The 14985-nt window shown below is 40.6% G+C and overlaps 1 protein-coding gene across 1 annotated transcript in view; it reads right to left on the bottom strand.

Moving 5' to 3' along the window:
* Positions 1–14985, bottom strand: part of LOC126259850 (high-affinity choline transporter 1) — a 357917-nt gene that overhangs the window by 240892 nt on the left and 102040 nt on the right. The window lies entirely within an intron of this gene.

Genomic DNA, 14985 nt, shown 5'->3' with positions numbered 1-14985 from the left:
GAAACCCCTTCGTAATTTAACAGATGTTAGTTCTTATAATTCGATCATCTTCGATAGGGTGTTTGCAGTTTCCTCCAGAAAAGAGGACATTACCGGCCGACTACAACAAAAGGAACATTGCCGTACCCAGCGATTGAAGAATAGAGGTAGACTAGTTTAAAAGCCGAAACAGACCTGTAGCATCTACAAATATTTAATGTTAATAAATAGTTAACAGCCCGCTGAAGGCATAGTTTTGAGGATCAACAGTGATTTAAAAATATAGTAACAATTCTGACGTATACGTCGGAGCGGCTACCACTGCTGCTCACAACGCAGTCATCACTACGGCCCTTCTCACTACTAAACGAAGACGACGACGATACAGTGTGCAAGTGAGTGTTTCGTTTCATTCCTGGTTATCGATCGCATCAACACCCGGTGGAAACACAGACTCCTACCACTGCCTTCTGTCAACACATAGTTATTTTATTAGTGGTACATATTGCATTGGAAGCTCTGGTTAATATTGGCACACCATACACACATTCACCGCGGTCACTTAAGCTCAGCAGACACAATCAGCCACAACTCCCTCACACCACGTGGAAAAGGACAGCTGTGCCTATTGGGCAATTCAACTTGGGATCTCCGGGTAAGGGCACCATACTATATTTCCATTTTTTAGTCCACTATCAGTCCACTATCAAATGCATGCAGAGAGATACTGCATAACTTCGTTCCGTCAGCGATGATGGAACCGGGAATATTGCAAGATATTCCCTATTCTGAGGCCAAATTACCGATAGCGTTCACTTCCCATTTTGTTCGTCAGGTGCATATCGATGGCAACGGCCTTGCCGCAGTGGATACACCGGTTCCCGTGAGATCACTGAAGTTAAGCGCTTCGGGCGTGGTCGGCACTTGGATGGGTGATCATCCAGGCCGCCATGCGCTGTTGCCATTTTTCAGGGTGCACTCAGCCTCGAGATGCCAATTGAGGAGCTACTCGACCGCATAGTAGCGGCTTCGGTCAAGAATACCATCATAACGACCGGGAGAGCGGTGTGCTGACCTCATGCCCCTCCTACCCACATCCTCCTCTGAGGATGACACGGCGGTCGGATGGTCCCGATGGGCCACTTGTGGCCTGTAGACGGAGTGGTTTTAGGTGCATATCGATATTTGGCACCAGCAGCGCTAATTTATGGTTGAAAGTTCTCTTCGCTTTCACAAAGAGACTTCTGATCTGTTCACTGGTTCGGGCATCTCATGATGCCAACTAGACAGAGTTCTTTCACTTCTTCTGCAACTCTATCATTCGAAATTTTTATGTTAACCACATTATTGTATTCTTTTCAGTTAATGAACATCGCCTTCACCTCTTTTTTATTTGTCCGTAAAGGATATTTTCTGCAGATAATAACTATGAAAAAGGCACTATCGGATCAAAAGTATCCATACATCTATTACGGGACACTACTAATGCGTATTCGCCTTTTTTGTGAGTCATCAGCCTTCTGACTGGTTTGCTGCGGTCCGCCATTAATTCCGTTCTGTACCAATCTCTTCATCACAGAGTACTACTTTCAACATACGTTCTTGATTATTTGCTGGATGTATTCCAATCTCTGTTTTCTTACAGGTTTTACTCTCTATAGCTCCCTCTAGTTCCGTGGAAGTCACCCCTCGATGTCTTAACAGATGACATACCATTCTCTCCCTTCTTCGTATCAGTGATTTCCATGTATTCGTTTCCTCGCCGATTCTGCAGAGAATCTCCTCATTCCTTACCTTATCAATCCACCTACTTTTCAACTTTCTTATTAGCACCACATTCCAAATTCTTCGGTTCTCTTCTGCATTTATTTCCACAATTGCTTCTTTGATGTAGAGATTAAACATTAGGGGCAAAAGACTACACGCCTATCTTACAAGAGCTCTTCGTTCATGATCTTCCACTGTTATTGTTCGCTGTTGGCTCTTGTACATGTTGTGTATTACCCGTCTTTCCCTACAGCGGACCCCTATTTTCTCAGAGTTTCGAACATACTGAACCACTTAACATTATCGAACGCTTTTTCCAGGTCCACAATTCCTATAAACATGTCTTGATCCTTCTTCAGTCTTCTTTTCATTAGCAGTCGCAACGTCAGAACTGTCTGTCTGGTGCCTTTACCCCTTCTAAAGCCAAACTGTTTATCTAATACATCCTCAACATTCTTTTCCATTCTTCTGTGTATATTCTGGCTAGAAACTTGGGTGCATCAGCGGTTAAGTTGATTGTGCGGCAATTGTCGCACTTGTAGGCTGTTGTAATCTTCGAAATTGTGTGGACGATGTTTTTCCGAAAGTCAGATGGAATATCTCCAGTTTCATACATCATACACACCAACGTGAATATTTGTTTGATGGCACTTCCTCCAATTTTTTTTTTTTTTTTTTTTTTTTTTTTTTTTTTGAAATCTGGTTGAATGTTAGCTGTTCCTTCGACCTTATTCGATATCAAATCTCTGAAAGCTCTTTTAAATTCTGATTCTAATACTGAAACTCCTATCTCCTCTATAAAGAATCCTGTTTCCTCTTCGATCATATCAGACAAATCTCCCGCTTCATAGAGGCCTTCAGTGTACTCTTTCACCTCTCCGATTTGTTCTCCTGCATTTAACATTGAAATTCCCATTTCACTCTTAACGTTCTCACTCTTGCGTTTGATTTTACCAAAGGTTGTTTTGAGTTTTCCGTATGCTGAGCCAGTCCACCCGACAAACATTTCTTTTTCGGTTTCTTCAGATTTTTCGCCTTAACTTTCGTGCAATTCCTATTCATTTCATTCCTAAGCATCTGTCTTTCTGTATTCCTGAATTTCATACTTTTATACCTCCCTCTTTTATCGATAAACTGAAGTATTGCTTCTGTTACCCATGGTTTCTTCGTCTTACGTTCTTAGTACCTTTGTTTTTCTTTCCGCCTTCTGTGATTACCCTTCTTAGAGATGTCCATCCCTCTTCAACTGAACTACCTAGTGAGCTATTTCTTACGGTAGTATCTATAGCCACACAGAACTTCAAGCTTACTTCTTCATTCCTTAGTACTTCCGCATTCGACTTCTTTGAGCACAGATTTTTTTCTGAACAGTCTGTTAAATTTCAGCTTATTTTTCAGCACTACTCAGTTTTGATGCTATTATACATCTTCTCCTGGGTACGCCTTACAACCCAGTATCTGATCTCGAAATCACTGCCTGGTCTTGATGTAATCTAACTGAAAACTGCCCTTATCTTCCGGCCTTTTCGAGTATACCTTTTCCTCTTCCGATCCTTGAATATAGTATTCGCTATTGCTATTTGAAATTTATTGCAGTACCTAACTAGTTTTTTCCTTCCCCTACAACAGCCTTCCAACCTCCTACGACTATTAGATTTTCATCTCCCTTTAAATACTGAATTACACTTTCAATATCCTCATACACTATCTCTATCTCTTCATCTTCTGCTTGTAGCGTCGGCATGTACACCTGGTCTGTATTTGCCAGTGTTGTTTTGCTGCCGATTCTGATAACAACATCACTATCACTAAACTGTTCACAGTAACTTTTTCTCTGTCCCGGTTCCTACTCATAACGAATCCTACTCCCATTATACCATTTTCTGCTCCTTTGATATTACCAGATATTTAACTTACCCGAATCCTTGTCTTTCTTGTACATTTCACTTCACTGACGCCCATTATATGTGGACTGAGCCTTAGAATTTCACTTTTCACATTTTATACCTTCCCTACCACGTTCAAACTTGTGATATTCCATGCCACGACTAGTAGAGCGTTAGCCTTTCGTTGGTTATTCAGTCATTTTCAAATGGGCACCTCCCTCTGACAGTCCCCTCCCAGAGATACAAACGGGGCGCTAGTCCGGAATGTTTTGCCAACAGAAAAGTTACAGGCCACATATCCTGTGGATGCAAATTATATGACTTCTGCATCCTCATGCTGTTGATCATTGCTGATTCTTCCGCCTTCAGGGACAGTTTCCCATCCCGAAGGAAAGAGAGTGCCTTGAACTCCGCTCCTCCTCCCTCTTTGAAAAGGCCGTTTTCTGGTTGAGGGTGACTTTTTCCGCAGCAAGTCTTCGGCCGCCATTGCTGATGACTTTTATTCAATATTTAGAGCGTGGTGGGCTTTGAACCCCGGACCGAGGACTTTTCAATTACTAATCAAAGACGCTACCCCTAGACCACCGGTGCTCTCTTCATCTTTATGACGGGATGAATTCCGCTGGAGACACTTTGAATAAGGTGACTGCCCGCGGAGGAATGGCAGCCCATTCTTCCTCCAGAGCCAAAAATCCAGGAAAAGTAACGATGTTGGAAGCTGAGGTTTCCAGAGAAGTCTATGTTCTAACTCATCCAAAGGTATTTCCTTTGTGTTCATGTCGGGACTCTGAGCGGGCCAGTCCGTTTCAGCAAGGTTATTGTACACAAAACATCGCCTCACAGGTGCTACTTTACGACAGGGTGCTTTGTCATGCTGGTACAATTTAGGTCTACATGATTACATCTACATGACTACTCTACAGCTCACACTTAGGTGCATGGCAGAGGATTCATCGAGCCACTTCCACACTCTTTTTCTACCGTTCCACTCTCTAACAGCGCACGTGAAAAACGAAGAGTAAATCTTTCCGTGTGAGCGTGTGAGCTATGACTTCTCTCGTTTTATTACAGCGCTCGTTTCTCCCTATGTAGGTGGGTGTCAACAAAATACTTTCGCATTCGGAGGGGAACGTTGGAGATTTCGTGAAAATATCCTGCCGCAACGACAGACGCTTTTGCTTTAATGATCGCCACCCCATTATGCGTATCATATTCGTGGCACTCTCTCCCCTTATTTCACAATAATAAAAAAGAAGCTGTTCTTCTTTGAACTTTTTCGATGTCGCCCGTCAATCCGATCTGGTAAGGAGGCCACACTGCACAGTAGTACTCTAGCAGAGGACGGACAAGCGTGGTATAGCCAGTCTCTCTAGGAGACCAGGAGCATCTTCTAAATGTTTTGCCAGTAAAACGTAGTCTCTGATTTCCCATCCCCATAACATTATCTATGAAATCGTTTCACTTTAAGTTGTTCGTAATCGTAATTCCTAAATTTTTAGTTGCGCTGATAGCCTTTAGATTTGCGTGATTTATTGTGCAACCGAAATTTACTGAATTCATTTTATTACTCATGTGGATGACCTCACACTTTTCATTATTTACGGTCAACTGCCACTTTTTACAACACACAGATATCCTGTCTAAATCATTTTTCAATTGATTTTGGTCTTCTGATGACTGTACTACACGGTAAATCGGTAAATGACAGTATCATCCGCAAACAATCTAAGACGGCTGCTCAGATCGTGTCCTAAATCGTTTACATGGACTAGGAACAGCAGAGGGCTTATCAAAATTCCTCGGTGAAAGCCAGCTATCACTTCAATTTAACTCAATGTTTTCCCGGCAGTTATAAATTTTGTAAACCCTCTTTGCCACTTTTGTAAAGTCTCGTCGCGCCAGTTTTGTAAAGGCCTCGTCGCTATTGCTGTGGAGGTCGCGTTGCCACTGTTACGGTAGGGCGAGTTAGTGAGTTCGTGAAACGGATTACGCTGCAGTATACCGCTAAGACAATTTCTCCCTGCCACCATTACACAGCTATGCCCCAGGGTCAGGTAAAAGGACAGGAGAACGAAGGATCTGCATTACTGCAACAAAGTCTCACAAATGAGTTACAATGTTTACTTACCTTTATGATTTGTTGAATTGTTAAGTCTACAACACTGCTTGCAATATAAAACAAAAAAGCCTTCAATGGCTAACTGCAAATAATAGTAGGTAAATTTCACACTACATAGCAAATGCAATTTTACAACTGTCTCTTCACTTCTGAGAGTTCACTAAACGACGTTCCCTGTCTAAGTCAGCCTTGGACAATGATCTATAACCAAGTGGGCGAGAGTTGTTCGCCTATATTCCGAGTCGACTTCTGTTTGTTGTCGTCCGGTCCGATTGGGTATTGGCCGAGGCGAAGTCGACATCTTCATCCTCAGCGGCGCCCGTGGCGCTGGTGGAACTCGCGCAAATGGCGAGTCTCTATTGCACTGGCACCAACTCGCATCTTTGATATTGTGGTGCTTTTTCCCTGGCTATGTATTGTTCGGACGACACAGCAATAACTAACTGTGACCTTTCCGGCAGTTAATCACGAATTCAGTCGCACAACTGAGACGATGCTCCACAGCACGCAATTTGACTGTTAGCCGCTTGTAAAGCGTACATTGACTCAACAATACTTTTTACGCTTGTTTGTTTTTGAAATTGCGCCAGTGCAGTAGTCGTTATAGAGGACTACGTAAATGTGATCAGCCCTGAGTAATTGGTCGGAGGAACTGTTGACATAGCAGGAAGGTCAATAAACAATAATTTGTTAGTAGGGGATGTCCTCAGGATTCGAATACTCATAGAAGTTAATGAAGTGAATCCAACCGATCATCAAATAATACTAATTGGAAAGGAATAATTACAACTCAGTGAGGAAGAGGACAGCTCACAAACGCGATAATGAAATACTAATGAAGACTTTGAATAATTGAGTAGCATGAGACAATAGCCTACATTGCCGTCTCCATAGCTCCATGTTTCACAGTAAAATGTTGTCATTGGAACGTAAAAGGACTTTCTGCATTTGATACACATAATTCGAAAAATGGCTCTGAGCACCATGGGACTTAACATCTATGGTCATCAGTCCCCTAGAACTTAGAACTACTTAAACCTAACTAACCTAAGGACATCACACAACACCCAGTCATCACGAGGCAGAGAAAACCCCTGACCCCGCCGGGAATCGAACCCGGGAACCCGGGCGTGGGAAGCGAGAACGCTACCGCACGACCACGAGCTGCGGACACATATAATTCGTATCTCGTGGTTGATACAAGGCTGAAGATCCGCTTAAGTATTACATTTTTACCTTCCAATCATCGTTGGTCCACGATCCATGGTAGTGTTTGTGTTTTTGGTGATTCTCATATTTTTGTTGATGTTCAGTTCTTTTCTTATAGCTTTCGAATGAGATCGGAAAGATTGGCTGATTGAAACAGTAGCTGAATTTTACGTCATTGCTTAACGGATCATGACAACACAATTAAACAGGAAACAGTTCTGTGATGTTATACAATATCTCAATATCTTACACGCTACGTCGGGAAAGTATACCCTAATTCATATAACAGATTGATTGAATTCAACCGTTTCTTGCGTCACGTTAACTCTCAGGCCGACCACTGCATGTTGTCTTTCTTTTCTCGTGTATGTTATCCTGGCGAATCTTGTATAACGTCAACACTTTATACACAGGTAACCTTCGTAAGCCAGTATACGGCAATTACTTGATTTATTTCCAACAATAAATCATGTTCCTATAACCAGCTCTTATTGAAGTGAGAGATATGCCCCATTTTGCATCACACATTCGTGAACGATTGGACAGTCTCAAATACGTTTCATACTCCTTAGCTACCATCACCGTTCCTTCCCAAAATACGACGGTCATAAAGTATAATGTGTATTTACAATCAGTGTCATCACCAAACGAGCGTCCTGTGTTCTGAAACATAAAAAGTAAAAAGGGAACTCAAAACTTGGTATGAACACAGCAGTGCTCTTTCAACTACTTTCAGTTCAGCGATCAGCCAGCCACGTGGATACGAGATTTAATTTTTATTCTTGAGTTATTTTTAATGAGTTTAGTAATTTTAATCTTATTTGACTGAGAAAACTTCAGTTTTGGTGCTAAAGACCTAGGTGGCACATGCCGAAACAATTCTGTCATTACGGTAAAAGCTCTTTGGCGCCGATGGTGTTAGTGGGATGCATTAAACCTATTTCCTCGCCTCCCTCCGACCTGAGAATCGACTAATAAGGCCAGTTATTGGCCGGCCAGGGTGGCCGAGCGGTTCTAGGCGCTACAGTCTGGAACCCCGCGACCGCTACGGTCGCAGGTTCGAATCCTGCCTCGGCCATGGATGTGTGTGATGTCCTTAGGTTAGTTAGGTTTAAGTAGTTCCAAGTTCTAGGGGACTGATGACCTCAGAAGTTAAATCCCATAGTGCTCAGAGCCATTTGAACCATTTGAACCCAGTTATTGCCGGATCTACGTCTTAAATCAGAAACATGAAAACTAGGCAAGCTGACAAGTTTTCATTACATGATGCCTTTCCATGATGAAAGGCATCATGTTCCATGATGAAAGGAACTTTTCGTGACAGGAAGAAACAAATATCGGGACTGCATGACGACCGGAGCTTGTATCGCTGTATCTGACAACCAGCCACTGACAACCAAGCCATTTCCAAGACGTTGGTGTTTCCGTTCTTTTCGTATTCGCCCTCCTCCGCCTCGTCACGTCACGTCATGCGACCCCCGTGGTCTCCGACGCGGGATGAAGCTGCCTGCACGGCGACAAGGCAGTGTCGTACTCAGTCTACGGAAAACAGCATTATTAGTTTGTCGTTGAACGATAGGTGTGAAGTGCCCCAACGCGGAAGAAAAATTTTATGGAATTTACTGCGAACAACATTTGCTAGAAATTTAAAGAAAACTGATACTATTTCAATATAATTTTCTCAAGTATTCCTTTTTTCAGTTGTGTCACTGTTCCCGCCGGGGTGCGATTCGCCCTCGCTGCCCAGTTGTTGACAGTTTGTACTGTGTGCTTGGACTATGTCTGATACTTGACTCTCACTGGATTTCTCGTATCAGTACGGCGGACTTGTACTCTTTTCGGCAAACCTTACAACATGTATTCTTCCACGTTTGCTTGAATCTCATTGGATATAGTTTCATGTGTAGCGGAAGCCAAGCCGTGTCCAGTACAGTCCAGTACGATCATAAGGATACGTTTTGTGCTTCGTTACATGCACATAGACTGAGCGATAATGGATGACAACAACTTTAGCGGCGCATGCAATGATGTGAGCAGTTGCAGTTAAGACGTAAAAAGCTCCGAGAAAAGAAAATGTAGCTTCGAATGTCATCTAATTTTTCAAGCGAATGAAATAATATTCGGCAAAACCCCAGCACTACCGGAGTATTCGCAGGTGACCAGACGGAAAGCATAAAATGCTCTCGTTCTCGTTCTCACCTACCACAAGAGTGATGAAAATTCGTAACTTAAACACAGGGTAAGTTTTCAGAGCGATCTATATGTGATGCAAAAGCATGCTGCAGGGATTCCACCGAATTTTTTAATACTGAAGCCACTGAAAGTTTCATTTACAGTCAGTCGTCTGGTAATCTCTTAGTTCCTTCCTTATCCGAATCCGAGAAATACATTTCACTTCCGGAACTGCCATCTGCTGCGCTGGTCACAAATCAATCAACAACAGAATCCACGAAGCACCCAGGCACCGCATTTTCTCCTTTTCTTCTATGACGTGCCGTTCTATACCCCACCAGCGTTCGGCAGTGACATGTGAAAAAGCTGTGTGCATTAGTTACAGTACCCCGGCAGCTTTACAATCGTGTTATTTCTCGCAAAAAATCCCTTTACTTAGCTCCAGATCAGTTCTGTTGGGTTTATATTGTAGTGGCACAGTGGCAAACGTAAAAATGCAGCATTTTTATGGTGTGCTCGATGCTATGAAAAGATTCTCTCTCATGTTTCTACGACATTTATCACTCTGGTTCGTGTGAAACTATATCGGTAGTGTAAAATGATGGACATAGTCTAAATAAAGAGTATTTGGTTTATCACTTTTTTTCTTAAAATTAAGTTTTTATGTTTTCTTAATTTAAGCAACCTTTATTAACAATTTTTCATAAAATATCGATGATTGAGAATTTATATTTGAAATGAAAACAGGAATTTCACGTGAACATGTAATTAGAAACAAGAAGACGTGCATTAGTCACAAAAATGACGATGAATTATACAATTAACGACATGTAGGTATTACAAATCGAACGAAAATAAATGATGACTAAGGCGAGACTTGAACCAGCGATCCATAAACTGTACCATTTTATGTATTTACTATGTTACCAATTGCCCTATACATCCAGTGTGCATTTGTATCTCACCTGTATCACATACAGTCCCCCGAAAAACTTCAAAGCCGACTTTTTCTGTAAATTTATGAAAAACATTAAGAACAATCTATTTCTCGGCACTTTTTAACTGTGTTCCACACGAGTGTTTCACTACGGAGGAGGAAGCAGCTCCGGCCGAGCGGTTCTAGGCGCTACAGTCTGGAACCACGCGACCGCTACGGTCGTAGGTTCGAATCCTGCCTCGGGCATGGATGTGTGTGATGTCCTTAGGTTAGTTAGGTTTAAGTAGTTCTAAGTTCTAGGGGACTGATGAACTTAGAAGTTAAGTCCCATAGTGCTCAGAGCCATTTGAACCATTTTTTTGAGGATGCAGCATCAGCCATTTTCACGCTGCGTAGTATCAGCGTGACAATCGGAGTACAACAATACAGACTGTGATTGTGATTTTTTTTATAGGACTGACAGGGAGGTGCTGAAAAGTAACTCATCCGAATTTTTTTGTCTGATCCACTGTCAAAGATCTTTGGGCGCGCTCGAGGCCGTGCTACCTTGCCGTCTTGCTAGGCCACCACGGAGTTGCGACTCTGCAAAACAGGGGAGCAAGCACGTCATGCCAAAGACGCTTAGGTCCCGCCTGCGGGCAGTGCTGTATGTGGCGCTGGACGAGTAGCTGGTGTTTGGTGGAAGTCCTGTGGACGTTGTGCAGTGGCGCCCTTGCAGTTGGGTGCGTAGTGTCCTTTCTTTCTGACGTCGTGGAACTAGCAATGGAGAAACCATGACAGCCTTAGTGAATGGTTACCGGATAAGGTCTTTCAATAGTGGTGCTGCACATCGGCGACCAGAAACACCAGACAGAGTTGTCAGCCACTTCCCATATTAGTCGTCTACTGTGGATTCTGATGGAGAACAAAGGAACACTTACGTGAATGGCCAGCGTCACATATGGATGCAAATAGTTTTTTCACTGGAATTAAGATAAGAGGCTCATTTGTGCTCTGAACGATTGGGTGTGTCTGGGCTTTGAAGTTGCTGAATTTAACTGGGGCGTAAGGCTTTTGTTGGTTTAAGAATTGTTGATTAATGAACATAAGTTAAACAATATACATTTTATTACGTTTTTGTTGACACAATACCTTTTAAATGGTCTTATTGTGGGGTCCACTTACTTTAGGGCTGTAAACCTTCCGACTTTTTTTTAATTTATAGGGTAATGATGCTTGAACCGGGTTACGAAAGATTACAGCTAGTTCTCTGTGAGGTGGTCATCCTGAGCCGAAATTGAGTTTACACAAGTTGCAAGAGTTAAATTCTACCTTATCACAAAGTGTATTTTCTGTTAAAATTTTTATTTGGCGTTTCTGGCCGTAACCCTTATGGTGAATATTAAGTTTTGCTACTGGTTTTAAACGCATTGAATCCAAGATTGACAACATACGTTTCAAGCACGTTTCCTTTATGTTAAAGAATTATTTGCTAGTGTACGTTCTGTAATGTTTTAATATTGTATTTGTGTTTTTTAGATTTTGCCTGTATCCGACAAGTATTAATGTATTCTGTGAAGGCAATTATCAGCAAGATACAGGCTGTTTCTTTGGAGGCTACACCATTCATTGTGTGCCACCACCACTATCACTTGAATTCTTTTTTAGTTATTCACCTTTTTATTTGTTGGTAATTTACTGTTGAAGAAATGTATATAATTTATGTGGTTCAAATGGTTCAAATGGCTCTGAACACTATGGGACTCAACTGCTGTGGTCATCAGTCCCCTAGAATTTAGAACTACTTAAACCTAACTAACCTAAGGACATCACACAACACCCAGCCATCACGAGGCAGAGAAAATCCCTGACCCCGCCGGGAATCGAACCCGGGAACCCGGGCGTGGGAAGCGAGAACGCTACCGCACGACCACGAGATGCGGGCTAATTTATGTGGGATTGTGCCAACAGTCCCTCCATGACAGAATTGATCGTGCTTAAATTCTTGTCCAGGATTACTCGAAAATTACGAAGGCTTTTCAAATAAAACAAGCGTTATTATCATTATACATCCTTATTCTTTTATGTCTATATACATGCAGCCCTCAGCCACTAGAGAGCTCCGAATTGTAGCGTGTGTAACGTAACTATGTCGGTGCTTCAGAAACAACGTGACGTAACAGAGATTCGAATTCGAAGAGTCTGTCAACATGTGGAGCACCGTCTCTTTCAGGTTGACAACGTCAGATCATACAACGAGCCCTGAGACATCTGCAACAACCCAATGCCATGGGTTAACTGTCAGCAGTCATCCTCCATACAGTCCCATCTTAGCACCATACGATTTTCACCTGTTTCCAAACTTTAAAGAACGTCTTCAAGGACTTCACTTCGATTATGATGAAACGATGCAATGAGAAGTGAGGTTCTTGCTCCATCAACAGAGTCAAACATTCTGCAGTGGCGGTACCACTGAACTGCTCTCCCGTTGGGAGAAATATATTCATCACCAGGGTATCTATGTTGAGAAATAAACATGAAGACATGAAGAATAAAGTTTTACAATGTTAATAATGTTCCTTTTATTTAAAAATCTTTGTGCACTTTAACATAAGAAATTCCGAGGCATTACTTTTCAGCATGCAATCACATTTGCAGTGTTTCACAGTATTCATTGTTTGCATAACAACTGTCAGCACAACGTTTGTGTTGTTCCCCGCACTCTTAACTTGTAATACACTTGTAACTGCTCTTTTGTGATACCCCTTTTTTTCTAAATTAATTGGACAATAGACCGCTCCACAGATGGGATGCAGCAAATTCTGTAAAAATAATCTGTCAAACAAATGACTGTAGCTTCTTTAGCGAGGGATCTTGTCTCTCTCTCTCTCTCTCTCTCTCTCTTTCTTTCTCTTTTTTCTCTGTTCTTTTTTTTTAAAAAAAAAAAGCCTCCTGCACAGACACACGCTGCGAAAGGAGCGTGTTTGTATCTTTTTCTTTTATCATGACATATGCGTTAAACTTCGAAATGTTCTTATTTGAAAATGGTTATTATATCTACCTTGTTCTAACTCATATTTTTCTGTTCCAGAATGTCAGACGAGAGAACCAGGTAGTCTTCGTAAGGTGATAGTAGTATGTCTAAGAGAGTTCTAGCTCAAAGAGCATTGCCAAGTTAAATTTCCAGGATACCGACCAAGAATCCAATTTCTCAGTCCCACCGCCCCCCCCCCCCACCAAAAAAATCTCATTTTGGAAAATATTTCAAAAGGAACTGAAAACAACAAGTTAAAAGATATTTAAACAATTCTAACTTTTCGTTCATTGAATTAATATTAAATTTTCAGTAAGCATTCTATTTTGGGAATCATTAGCTACATTTTTTAGCATACTTAATAACATATGGAATAGTATCATTTGTTATATTCTCGTTATAGAATACTTATAACCTTATTGTTGTTTTTTGAATAGTTAAAACACTCATTCTTCTAATCAACTTAATTGCAGCAACTGGATAATTTTGAATAAAATTGTAAAGACTTACATTTACATCATTATTTAATTGAGTTATTCTCATAAAATCTCTGAAAGAATCTTAAGCTTTTAAGAAGTTCTTGAGAAAAAAAACTTCATTTCTTCCGTTTTTTACATAGATATTTTGTAATACAACACGATCAAATAAAAAATAATCAAGTAAGTGATTATTATTTCGATTACTTTCGAAAATAAGAAAAATAAAGTAAGGTATAAGGGACATTCAAAAAGAAATGAGCTGGAGACGTAATTACAGAAACCAGTATCTGTATGTTAGAAGTATTGACCCTGGCTGTTGAGACACTTGTCCCACTGTGACACAGGGTGATGAATGGCTGTCTCATAAAATTCCCAGGGCTGCGATGTTAGCCAATCCCCCGCTTCAGCTGGACAGTCTTCAGTTGTTCTGTTTTAGCAATCGATCAAAATTCTTTTAAAGTGTTACATTTTAGTTCTGTCTTCTATATTTCCTTAATATATCTTTCCTATTAAAATAATTAATAAATTCAAACAGATCTTCTCTAGCCACATTTGAGTTCCATTTTCCTTTGATTAATTTTCTAAATCTTTTAAACTCAATCCATACTTTCCTTTTCAATAATTTTCTAAGTGTTTAAAGAGTTCAGCTTTTCTCAACATTTTTCCCATTGTATTTATAGATGAGGAAGTTATATTTTTTATTAAAACTTTTACTATTATAATGTAGCTTTGAGAGTTTAGATTTTGAGGGCCTGATTTATAAAGAATAAAATTTATTAGATGTGAAATTTTTAAATTAGAAAATGAACATTTGGATTTATCAATATGGGCAAATGAGATTTTTTGGTTCATATTTATAAAGAATAAAATTTATTAGATTTGAAATTTTTTTAATGAAAAATGAGAATTTGATTATTTAATATAGGCAAATGAGGTTCGATGGTTTTTATTTATAAAGCATAAAATTTATTACATTTGAATTTTTTTTAAATGAGAAGATGGAAATGTGGCTTTTCGATATAAGCAAATGAGACTTCAAATATGTTGATTTTTTCTTTTGAATTGAGATTTCCTTTGCTATAATTATCTACATTTATTAAATAGCTCAACTTTGTTCATCGATTTTGTTTCCATTGTATTTATTTGGAATTTAATTTTTCGAAATAGGGAAATGAGATTTTTTGGTGGGGAAAACTGAAAAAATTGGATTCTTGGTCGGCATCGTGGAAATTTGACTCGGGAATGCTCTTTGAACTAAAACTCTCTGACATACTTCTGGTGATGCAACTGATCTGCCGCCTTTGCAGCAACCTATACGCCGATTGGCATAATCAATCACAGAACCTGCCTTCAGTATCTTTTCGTGTCACGAATTCCGATTGCAATTTGTTGTACGAATTTTACGCATGCCATCATTGGCGACA

Source organism: Schistocerca nitens, chromosome 1 (genome assembly GCF_023898315.1).
Source record: "Schistocerca nitens isolate TAMUIC-IGC-003100 chromosome 1, iqSchNite1.1, whole genome shotgun sequence".
NCBI lineage: Eukaryota > Metazoa > Arthropoda > Insecta > Orthoptera > Acrididae > Schistocerca > Schistocerca nitens.
Note: the sequence above shows the minus strand (reverse complement) of the source record. Positions and strands in the feature narration are given on the sequence as shown.